The 12,421-nt window shown below is 40.8% G+C and overlaps 1 protein-coding gene across 2 annotated transcripts in view; it reads right to left on the bottom strand.

Moving 5' to 3' along the window:
- Window positions 1–12,421, bottom strand: part of xpnpep2 (X-prolyl aminopeptidase (aminopeptidase P) 2, membrane-bound) — a 99,860-nt gene extending 87,439 nt beyond the window's left edge. For both annotated transcript variants that reach the window (XM_084353382.1, XM_084353381.1), the window contains exons 1-2: window positions 12,311–12,421; window positions 11,238–11,321 (exon numbers count right to left, since the gene is read on the bottom strand). The gene's annotated coding sequence lies outside the window, so the exon portion shown is untranslated. The remainder of the gene's footprint in view (window positions 1–11,237; window positions 11,322–12,310) is intronic.

Below are 12,421 nucleotides of genomic sequence, written 5' to 3' on the forward strand. Positions count from 1 at the left end.
TGGCCGGGGCCACTTAGTCTGAGCTCATTGTTAAATTGGCTTAGACTGAAACCACACCCTTCCCCCCTTTCCAATCCTCAACCCCCTGCTGATTCAGTGTGTAACCATGTAACATATTAGGACTGTAACCTGTAGAGCAGCCACCTTGCAATCATTCGTTGTGTATTAGGAGAGCGGAGAAACTTCCTAGTAGTGAAAATCTGATGCGATTCAATCAGCAAACACTCCTCTATCCAACTCAGCTTTGACCACATAAGCAACCAGCAGGTTAACCTAGATTCTCAACACCTTTTCCCTCTCGCCATGTCTCATGCAAATATTATAATGAAACGCAGAGGCTTCTCAGTCCCAGCATGAGAAGCTTTTATTAAGAGAGCATCTAAAATCACAGTGGTAATCCACCCAGCCAAGATCACCTTGATTAAAAATGTATTAAATCCTAGGGCACTGTGAAGAGTAATAATTTCAGTTCCACCATTATTTTTTCATACCCTCTCAGACAGAGATGTAGATTTCATTAATGCTCCTCGGGAGTGAGACTGCTTTGCTCAGGATGTCTCATGTATTATTGGGGAAGATAGTAGGGAGATATGAGCTGGGGATGGAAGTTCAAAGCCGCAGGAGTTGGGATGCTGGAAGTAGACTGGGTCATGACAAAGGGGTTCAAATCAATATTTCCCCCATCTCAGAAGTTATTGTTACGGAGCCGAGCAACGTCTGTATCCGCACTGTTCTTCATGAATGTATCCTCACCATCTGCACCAGCCATGCTGCCCTTTCAGAGACCAGAGCAAACCAATGTTTATGTGAAGTACTCTTTTTGATCTTGGTCTGGTTATCAGTTGAATCCAAAAATCAAAAGCCAAATATCCCACTGATCCAAAGCCTCTGGTGTCAACTAGTCCCAACGAATAGACGTGGCTTTGCTCCAAGACTTCTCCGTATGGGTTCGCAAGGCTGCACTTTTGCAATTCCATTATGCTGCTGGAAAAATACACCCTGAAAACAAGAGTCTCTTGGTATGGATTGGTTTTCCAGTGTATTGTGACAATTTTTTTTGTCTGATTCTTGTCTAGCTGGTTGTCCAAAGCTTACTTTTTGAATACAGTGTGAAAAGCTGTATCTTTTGTGGATGTAACAAAATAGAAAAGTAGTCTGCAGCACAATATGTCGTGGACACGTGAAAGCTTTCAGGCGTTCTTTTCTTGTAGATGATAGCCCACAGTCCTCCCCTGCACATCAGGTTAATGGGCCTTGTGGTGTGGAAGGACAAGCACGTCCAGGCTCAAACTGAAATGGTAAACCAATACATTATGCTCGGGGAGCAAAACCATTTTCCTTAATGGTCTTTTCCAGCAAGGCTTACACAAGAGAAACGATTCCTATCCTCTCAATGTTTCCTCTCCAGTTCCTCTTCTCTGTGACCATCACAAGGCCTGAGTAATGTTCCTATGCACTTGTTAGCATGTTTTCCTGGTAGAAAAATGTTTGTTCTGAGAACTTGCCCCTTTGTATTTAGTTCTTTTTGTCCAAATACATTTGGCTGGGAGTGTGTAAGGAGTGGGGATGAGCAGAGAGACAGATTTGTGTTACTGGTTGGAGACGAGAATAAGCTAGCAGCAGGTTTTAAAATATTAGCTTAGCCACTGATCTCTGTTTCCCGTTCTAGTTCTAGTCATAAAAAGATGACAGAAAAACACAAGGTTTTTTTTTTATGTTGTTGTATTTTTATCCTCTTGTCATTCTATACTCAGTTCTCTACCAGATAAAATTCCTTTAAAATTAAACTGAACCAAACATTTCACCCATTGTGGAAATGGAAAACAGAGCTGGCACGCAACACATTCCATGATTTTACCTTGTGAATCTCCGAGCCCATCAAACTGTATCATGTTGGCCTTCAGAGTGGGTGTCTGCAAGATCAAGTGGCTGATATTCAATCCAATGCATTCACACATTTCCACCGGCTGGGCAATCCAAAGGATAACTAGATTTTATCTCCCATGGGAAATGACTAAGATCTGTCATTATCTTGGAGCCTCAAAATGAGACTTCCTCCACCCAGAATAGCACAGGCCCCTCCTGCCTTGATTGCGACACATTCTCCATCTATGTAACCACTGTGTCCGAGATCAGCTACATTCAGAACAATCTGAGGAGAGATGCAGTCTGTAGGTTTACACGCCATCGCAACAGTGTTACTAGGTCTCAAGCAGATACCATTTAAAAAGACAATGTATTACTCCTGAAACTTATATTCTGTTTATGGTGTGTGCTCATATTACTCACCAGGCCAAATGTACAGTCCCTGTCTCTGTTTTGATGTTGAACTGGGCAAAAATAAATGACATAAATAAATAAATAAAACAAGTGTATCAGAAATGGTTGAAATACTGTGTACATATTTGAACTTTTGGTTTCTAATTTATAAAAGATAAGCTTTAGCTCTTGGAGTACTTATTTTATTTTTTCCTTTCATGCGTAGCTTTGTGTTTTTATTTTCTATTTCTGTAAAGTGTGTAAATATATCTTTATGATAATAAGTAATATTAAAAATCTTATTTTAAGAAAGCACTGTGTCATGTCTTTTTTTGACAAATGAAAATGTGTACATGAATGGAAATTAAGCGTACTACAGAGGACTTTTAACTGGGTATGAAACAGTCTCATATTAAAACTGAACAATCTACATAAGCAAACGAGACCATCACAGAGAAGATTGGCTGTTTTCACATAGATTATTGTTGTTCTAGATGCCTGTCATGGGTCAGATTCTGACTTATCCTGGTTGGACAAGTCATAAAATTAAAAGAGATCTGAGGACGAACTGAGGAGTGTCACTGCCTGCTGATAGAAGCTGCTTTGTATACTCATGGTACAGTACTAAAACTAAATTTACTTCATTTCACCATTATCATCTTTTGTTCACCGAATCGCCAGAACCAACAAAAAATTCCTTCCTTGCAGTAGTAGAGGAGTCTGCAGCCATGCTAGCTATTCTCTGAGGCTTTACTGTACTTTATCATGGTTGCCATCTCAGTTTAGCATCTTAGGATGCTAATATTTGCTAATTAACACTATAAACAAAGTACAATAACATTGGTGCATGAATGTCTGCACCAAATTAAAAAAATAACAATCTTGCAGAGGTGGACATATTTAACTGGATACGTGAAAACTTTTACCTGCTTGTGGAGCTGCATGAAAACTCAGATGATCACCAAAGTTATTTTTGATTCATGCTCTGGGCATGATAAATATCTGTACCAAATTTCATATAAATCCTTCTAGGAGCTGCAAAATGTAAGTTTACCTAATATTGTAGCTCTAGTCGTCATTATCAAGCTGCTGAACACTAGGCAGAAGTTAAACGCTCAAAGAGAGTAAAGTGTGAGGTTGACATTAAGTAAAACTGCATTTGGCAGAAACATTTGTCATCCTCCCTGTTCAGTGCAGGTAGTGACACAGCCGAGTGAAATCAACAAGCCCACTCACAACTGATCAATCCTAATAGGATCCTCTAATCAGAAGAGATCAGCCTCCTCATTACTCAACAGAAGTGCTCAAGTCAGCACAGTTGTTTGTGTCTTTTACCCTCGTGTAGCAGAACCCGTCCTGAAACTCTACAAAAACCGCTCCAAAACATCAACATGTTTACCTGACAGCCACGACCATTAACCTTTACCTTCAGTGCAATCTCGTGTAGAAATTCATTCGCTGCAGTATGCACATGCCTCTGGAAATGTAAATCAACTCCTCATCCATTAAGGAACACTTCACCAGTGACAGGTAGCCTTTCCAGAGCTTATAGTGCATACTAAGCATGCTGCACATTAATGCATCACAGCTGCTGAGCATGCATGGAGACTATGGATATGTCTAGATGCACTGAGATCCAGACTGCATACAGTTACATGTCATATTTACATATAATGGAGGCTCCTCCAGTCCTCACTGCTAAGTTATCAGAAAATGTGCAATGTCCAACTGAAGTTCTCCAATAAGCAGTTAATGAATAGCTGGTAATTTCTTTTATTTCCAAGATACATCAGCTGGTTTCTGCTCAACTTCTCCTCATGCCATTTAAATCTCTAAATTAAAGTGAGTTGATGCATCTTAATTTCCAGCAAGTTTCTGTCTAACTTCTGCAGGTCAGCAACTATTTACTAATTGCTTATTGGAAAATAACAGAATACTATTATCAAGTCATGTTGAGGTAATTATTGTGGTAACTTGGGGGGGTAATTTAAAAAAATAATGTATATATTGTTGGTAATACCAACTACTAACCATGAAACTTCCAGACCTGTAAAATATCACTGCAAAAACTTAAAATCTTACCAATTACACTTAAGATAAGACACAACCACATGGACGATATAGTGACATGTTTTTAGATAATTGTCACGTCCCATTGGCAGATTTTTTCACTTATTACAGTCAAGCAAGACACAGATTGTTATTATTGCTTACCCATTTCTGAATCTGCATTTTCAGAGTTTTACAACATCACACACGCTACGTTCTCATTATATTGTTTATCTAAATAAGCCCCAGTGAGTCAATGTGTTGAAACGTTCTAGGCTTTGCATGGGAGCCACTCTTCCTCCCAAACCCCCACTGGGACCACTCAGGGAAGTGTCTGGTTAACGCACAGAGCTGACATGTCATGATGGACAAGAGGTGCACCCCTGAGCCCCAGCAGCCCCCAAAAGACGCCCAAGGTTATATCATCAAGCCTGGGTCAGCTGTATAATTGGGCTCGGGGTCACCGGGAGGATATGGAGCGTGACAATGAGGCTATAGAGTTACAGTTTGTAGCCGGGCAGTGAGTGCCGCCGGTGGGGCATTGCTGCAAAGCCAGACGTCCCTTTAAAGAGTTCAAGGTCCATCTGCGAGAGCGGCTCCAGTCCTGTTCACTGTCACTGCTGGAATGTGTGTCACTGCCTGCCAGCCACCAGTACGCTGCTGGGAGAGTGGGGGTGGGTGAGGGAAGACGCTGGGTACGTTGGGTTTGTTGTGAGAGAAAGAAACCCAGGATGATGAGCGAGGTACTGCGGATAATGAGTGTCAGATACTCTCATGGGGTTCTTTAAATTATTGACAACATCCCTTCAGCGAGAGAAAAAGCAGTACGTTTAAAAGATCGCAAGCATGCGTGCTCTGCGCCTTTGGTAATTGAACGTATGTATAAATGTATGTATGGAACAGAAACAGACCGTAGGAGTAACATCTGGATCGCTCTTGGCACAGAGTCCCAGAATCAACTTCTGCCACATCATAAAAACCTTAACTGCATTTGGCTCTCCCACAATACCACCAACAAAGCCAACAGAACCGCTGACAAACCCACAATGATGGACATTACCCAGCGCGCTGCTGTCGCTCAACCACCTGGACTCCACGGACTCAAATTATACGGAATGTGCAAACTGTGATTGCAAATTAAGCACACATGTAACGAGCAGGTGGTGCAAAAGTTTTGATTACATTTTTTATTATTTTTATCAGTGTTTATCTTTAGTTATAGCAACAAGAAGATGATTCAAAAGGGTGTGTGACTGCAGTGTTTGAGCCAAGACTGACTCACTCGTTCCAAACATTTTTTATATATTGAGTATTTTGCTAAGTTCTGCATCTTGTGATGACTTTTCATATTAACTATTATACTAGTTATTTTGCTAATTAATCAATCATTCTTCTGGTCTTTTTTTGCTATTTATGCTCAAATAATTATTTTTCATGCTGTTAATCGATGATTAAAATAGTTGAAGATTCACTTTTAGTTGATCAACAAATTAATTAATCAATTCAGTTTAATCTGAGGTCAACTTTACTGTAGCTCCCTTTTTTTGATAACATCACTGTGACGTTTAAAAGTACTTTTTGTTCCTGATTTTTTAGATTTAGTTATTTTCGGAGCATTTAATGGTTTTATTAGATAGCCAACGGTACAGACATGACAGGAAATGAGGCGAGAGAGACAGAGATGGGGAATGATCTGCAGCAAAGGTCCCCAGCCGGACACAAACCGGGGATGTTGTGGTTCATGGCTGTTGCCTTAACCCCGAGACCACCAGGGCAGCCCACTTCACTTCATTATTCTTATCACTGCATTCAAGATTGGAATTATTATCCCTGCAAGGCACAAACCTGGAGGGGGTCATTCGTTTGGTCGGGTCTGTCTATCAACTAATCTTGCATGCTTCTTGACTCAACAACCTCATATTTTCTGTGCATATTTTTGACCGTTTGCTTGAGGACCTCTCATGGTTGCAGTGAGTCAAAAACCTTTTGTATTGACTGCTCTGCCGCCATCGACTGCTGTACTGACTCCTCACTCATCTTAACTGGCCGGTAGGGGCGCAAGTCCTCAACAATTGTTTCAGTTTGTTTCTGCTAGCATTAACGTAACAAAAGGAATTTTTCTGGCAATTGGCTCAGCTAAAAACAAGGCTAACCTAAGTTTACCTCGTCTATTGTCGTGTCTCAAAAACTGACATCCATAGAAAAGTTCGGTCTCATCTTGAACCAAAGCGTCTGCAGATTATTTCCATACCCAATATGTTGTGATTCACTAAAGTTAGGCATGACACTAGATAAAAAATGTACTGTAAGCCTGGCTGAGGTCTGCACTCTACTGATATTTAGTGGCAACAGCCTCTCCTTCAGCTACTGAGCTAACATTATGTTAGCTGCTGCTGCTGGTTTTACAGACAAATTACTGGTCAGTACTGAATGTCATGTGATACCGATTCAGGTGATAGATGTATAGTGAAGATACTGTACATATGATGAGCTTAAAAGGAAATTGCAACCTAGCGTTTCAGGCTATTATTTACTACAGCTTATGTTAGCTGATGGGCAGTTTTTGACTGCTATCTAGCTACAACATACAATGCTGAAACAACTAACAGCAAAAAAGAAGCAAGATAACTCTTTAAATTAATTGTATTAATTTTTATGGTGGACAACTGGCTGCAGGGAGATGTTTAAAGTTTAAAGAGGTCATTGTCATTGTGAAAGATTGTCTCAAAGATGGTGTTTGTGTGTGAAGGAACTGTATGCACAATTCTGCATCTGTTTCTGTAGTGAACACAAAAAACTCCTGAATGCAAACAGAGCCTGGAGCCAGGTAAGAGGCAGCAACAACAGCCTATAATGCACCTCAGCTGTGTTAACACCAGCAGCTCTGCAGCGGCGACGGATCACTGGAGTGGTCGTAAAAACAAAGCCAGCACAAACACAGGACGGGGAGGGGGGGTGTATGCAAAACAGGGTGACATATAGAAAAAGGAACTAGTAGCTGAATGATTTCCCAAGATTTGCCAAGTGTTTACTGTATTTTTCTTTAAAAACATGAATAGGAAATGACAATGGTGTGTAGTGAATTTGCACCTTTCTCTGAACTTGTCAATGAGCCAAGACTTCCTTGAGGATTAATCTATACACTGTGCAGCTTAGCCACATTAGCTTTAGCTCACAGGCCAGGAACAAAGTGAGTGCACTGGCCCGTAGCCTAATATCATCAGGGTCATAACTTTCCCATCATTAGAACGTTACACATTGATGACGGATGGACTTACAATATAAACTGTTGACTTCCTTAAGCCCTTACTTAAATGTCCTCTTTGGGGGCCAAGAGGACACTTCCTTTCCTATTACACAGAGAAATGTTGGCACCCGTCTCGCTGACATTCCTTCTTAATGGTGGTTACACGAGCATGGAGGTGTGTTGTCCGTGTAGCGGTATGGGAACACTAGCTAAGTTAAATCTTTAAAGTCACATATGAGGTGGTAAACAAGGAACCCTCTGGGATTTTATGTGACATTTTAAAGCCAGGCTTTGTGTTGTGCTGTCATGTTTTAACGTGCTAAAACTTTTTATTGAGCAATGACTCTGCAGGAATGTTTTTCTATTGTTTGGATGCTTGTAACATAAAAACGTCCTTATGCCTTCCTTTAGTTTGTTTTTTTAACAACAAAGGATGTAAACAGCTTCAAACAAAAATCTAAAGCGTCCAGTTGTCCTTGAGGTTTTCTCCGATAGCCCTATCTTTAACCACGCCACACACATATGTACACATGGTACGCTCGGGGTCAGGAAGCGAGTGAGCCGATCATACGGGTGTCACCCAAAACAACATGTTTATCAGCTGTGAGCATGGCAAAGATTATCTGATAACACATCCTGGACTTTACAAAGATCGTTGATGAGATTCAGTCAAGGTCACGTCAGTAAAGCCCACTCCTCTTCTCCCCTGACCCAAAGCACTTAAAGAAACAATTTGCTGCTGATCTGGGGAGCTGTGCAGTGTTATTATCTTGTTAGAGCCAGTTAAGAGGCCGTGTCTCTGAGGGCTGATCTGATCCTGTCAGGAAGGCGTCACTTCGCTCTGTGGGCTGCCATGCGACCACAAAGGCGTTAACGGTTCAAACCTCTTGGCCAAATGGACACTCAGTGACAGACAACAACATGAGTCACTTCACTACCCTCGAGGTATTTCCCTGATCTGTCAAGAGGCTGAATGTTTTTGTTTAGAAAGCTATTATTCACTTGCTAAATGTATTGTCACTAAAACGATGTCTGTATAACGATTTAGAGGCCAAAATTAGCCGATGCAGTTGTGACGACATGAAGGCTTTTGCACCAGCTATGTGCAAGTTCGATTATAGTTAAATTAATGCCGACATTTCTCTTTAACTTAGTAATAATAAAGGGCTGCACCATACAAATTATAACTTAAAATACACCTCCCTCAAAGAGTCTTTCCTCTAATAACAGTTGTAATGGCGGAAGGATAAAAGAGCCGAGGAGCCAGAGAAAAACTTTGATGTCTTTGATGATTAAACCAAGATTAGAGTGCCTGTGACAGACTTCATCCACAGCTCGCTTATTATTTTTGCTGTACAGTTGTATCCATATTAGATGAGGGCACATTGTCATTTTATGCTGCATATTCTGGGATTTGATGCTGTTAACAGGCAGTTGCTTATAAAAGAAACCTTGAACTGTTTAGGTGTTGACTTTCCTCTGCGATGAATGTTTACCAGATATTTTTGTTGGTGTTTAAATCTTTAATGACCACCATTATGTGTGACACACAAAACTAATACCAAAATACAACACAAGCAATAAATTAATTAACATTATTAATTATTAATGATCTAACAGGCAAACAAGCATTGTTAGCTGGTACACGCGTCTCGGGACAATTTCCAGCCATGTTTGTGGCGACCAAAACAGGTATTTTAACCAAAGTGTGATCTTCTCGTCACTCTTACCAAGTGTTTTTGCACCTAAACCTAAGAAATGTACCGTTTCAACATATCTTTGGTTTTGTAGAAATGTACATTTCTGACATTTATTCTGCTGATTTGGTTGGCCAGCTTAAAAGCGAAACAACACTGCCAGAATCGAGCCAGAATAACGCTGCAGCATTCCCGTGTTGAACAGGCTTTGACGGGGCTTAAGTAGCTACAACATAGCAGTTAACTTAGCAGTACAACCTATGTTCAGCTTGTGCAACAGGACCCATAACAATTCAGACTGAACGGATGAGTAAAGTTTCATTTGCCTGGGGTTTGGCAAAAACAATCTCAAACATCATGAGTCAGAAAACAGCGGTCATGTTGTTAGTGGATTTCGGTTCCACTTGAAATAGCAAAGAGAAAAAACATAACTGATTGCTGCAGGAGCTGGTACCGAGCCATTCAAAGGGAAGACAATGATGTCGTGACACACACTGACCTATAATTGCCAACAGCAGAGTGCCAAGGGGCAGTGATTGGCCGGCTCGTATAGGGCCCTGTGGCCTTAGAGGATGAGAGCCATCATGCAATTGCACAGGATCAGCAAATCACTGTCAGATGCCCACTGGCTAGACCACTCCAAACCAAAGCTATTTTCCCATCAGCATCAGAGGGTTTATGGAAAACAATAAAAGCAAAATGGTTACAATAAAAGAGAAAGAATTATTCAGGCAAGTTTCAACAAAACGTATAAGTCAAAAGAAGTTTTGAGAATGAAAAATATTTAACTCATCTTTGCACAATACTGTACTCAGCCTTGAGTCATGCATTGAAAAGTAATACAATACATGAAAAGTAACAGGACTTAAGAAATGTTGGCTCATGAGTTTCATTCATTCAGTAACAGAAAGAGGCTATGTTTGTTCATGTCTAATAAATACATTAGTGTGGACACAGAGACATCAGTCAGTGAGGAAGCATTTGGGCGATGTCCAGGCATTTCTAATCTGCCAAAATAGATTAGGTGAACTCTATTTAAACCATAAAAGCAGATTTCCTTAAATCGCTGCCAAAACTCCACAGTTTAACAAGCTTTTGAAGATGTTCGAGAAAACTGTTCCTATTAGCCCGTCAGGCTGTTTCTGATGTCTTAATGCAGGTCAGCTCCCAGACCTGCAGCTGCACAGAGAAAGACGGACCAGGAGAAGGCGGGGGGTTCGTGGAATAAACCCAGAATCAGCAGCTCTCCCTCTGCCTCCTTTTCTTATCTGCTCGCACAGCCAGTTGAGAAGCACACAGACACACAGCACCGTCAGACACAGCCAAGCTTTCCTGGCATCTCTCCCCACCACTACGGAGAGATGAGTTTGTCCTCCCATCTACACCTCTGTGTGAAGCCCAGCACACATCAAGCAGCAGCAGCAGCCGCCAGGAGCACATTTAATTGGCCAGCTGTCTGAGTGGTCAGAGTCACTAATTACTTCAGAAGCGGCAGACAACAGTTTTTTTTCCGACAGTTGCTCGAGCCATACAGGAGCAAAACATTAAAACTGTGCACAAAGAGTGCAAGCGTGAGCCGTATGCAAATATCAGAGAATTGTCCTTGCCCTTACATTCCCACTGGAGCGAATCTGCACTTTCTCATTTCTCCTTCAGGACGTTAATTGATTAAAAATTCAACATATGGTAATACAAAGCTCGTGAGTGAGGCTCTGCTTGCAGGCAATAGATGCAGTCGAGTCCCTACAGTAAATCAAAGTGATGTCTTATCAACTAATTATCTCCACTGAATTGTTTATCAAACACAAACCCTGAAGTCTTTGCTCCCCTTTCTGTGTGAATCTCTGTGTGACTTGTATGTGCATGCGTGCACCCGGGTACTTTATGTATATGTGTGTGTGTGTGTCGGGAGGTGACATCTCTGGCTAACATTGCGTGTAAGGCTAGTAAACACTAGACATCAGCAATATACAAAGCACACTGACCGTGGATGCCACCGGGAGACACAGTGGAGATGAGTCAGGAGGGCCGGAGGGTGGAGAAAATGATCAAGGGCCGGGAGGTTAATGCTGAAAAGAGCACACATTGCTTTTATTATATGAGATGCAATTATAATTTTAAGCGGTGGTTCAATGCACTTCTTGTAAGTTCTGGTTGCTAAATGAAGGTAACGTGGTGTCATTTTATACCCTGCTGTACCTTTTTTACCCAAAAAGAAGGGCGGCATCGTCCCTATACTTTAATTTTAACTGGCAAGAGAAAAGTTATTAGCTTTCACGTATTATTATGAAGTAAATATTGATTGCAGAATGTAACGGCTTCAGAATAATGACAACATCAGCATTAAGACAGGTTCACTTCAAACATCACTTTCACTTTGCAACATCATCAGCCTCCGGGCACAAAATCACCCAGTAAAATGAGGCTGACTGGTCCAGTCAGACTGTCACCTTGGCTGCCCTGGATTTTTATCTGCTTCCACGTCTCCATTAAATGAATAAATAAACTTACAATACGTTATATAGAGAGCTAGACATCCATTCTTCAGCAAGATAAATAGACAGAATAAATAGATCAAAACACTTTGATAAACCTAGAAGGTAGTTTACATAAAAGGTACTCAAAGAAAAAATAATTATCCGTCCATCAGTGATAACAAAAGATACAGATAACTTAGTATCACCTGATAAAATAACCTCTCTGTGCCACAGTGGCACAAGCTTAAATCACAATCTCTATCTGCATGGCTAATATTTTAGTGAGCTAGCTAACTTTAACGTTTACATTTCAGTTGTGCTGGACTGCATAATAAAACATTTCTACTTACATGACTGACAAATCGATGTGTTATCATTAAAATAGACCAAACGTTTTTTCTATTGTTTGGAAAGTTTAATCAAAAAAGAAAGACTCTAACTAGCTAATGTATAGTTAGCCGTTAGCATCTGGTGTTAGTGAAAAATGTTTGTAATAGCGAATGTTTTTAACTATTTTCAACAGCTACTGTAAGTGTCAGACATTGATAATAAGGAGACAATACTGTTACTGAAATACTCACTCAGCAGTAGTAAAGTGTCCTGGTGTTGCTCGGTAGTTTATCCCTTCTTGTCCTTATGCTGTTGTCCTTGCTAACGTTAGCTTTAACGGTTAGCAGGTGCGCAAGATGGCG

Source organism: Pagrus pagrus (genome assembly GCF_965226575.1).
Source record: "Pagrus pagrus genome assembly, chromosome: 5".
Taxonomy (NCBI): Eukaryota; Metazoa; Chordata; class Actinopteri; order Spariformes; family Sparidae; genus Pagrus; species Pagrus pagrus.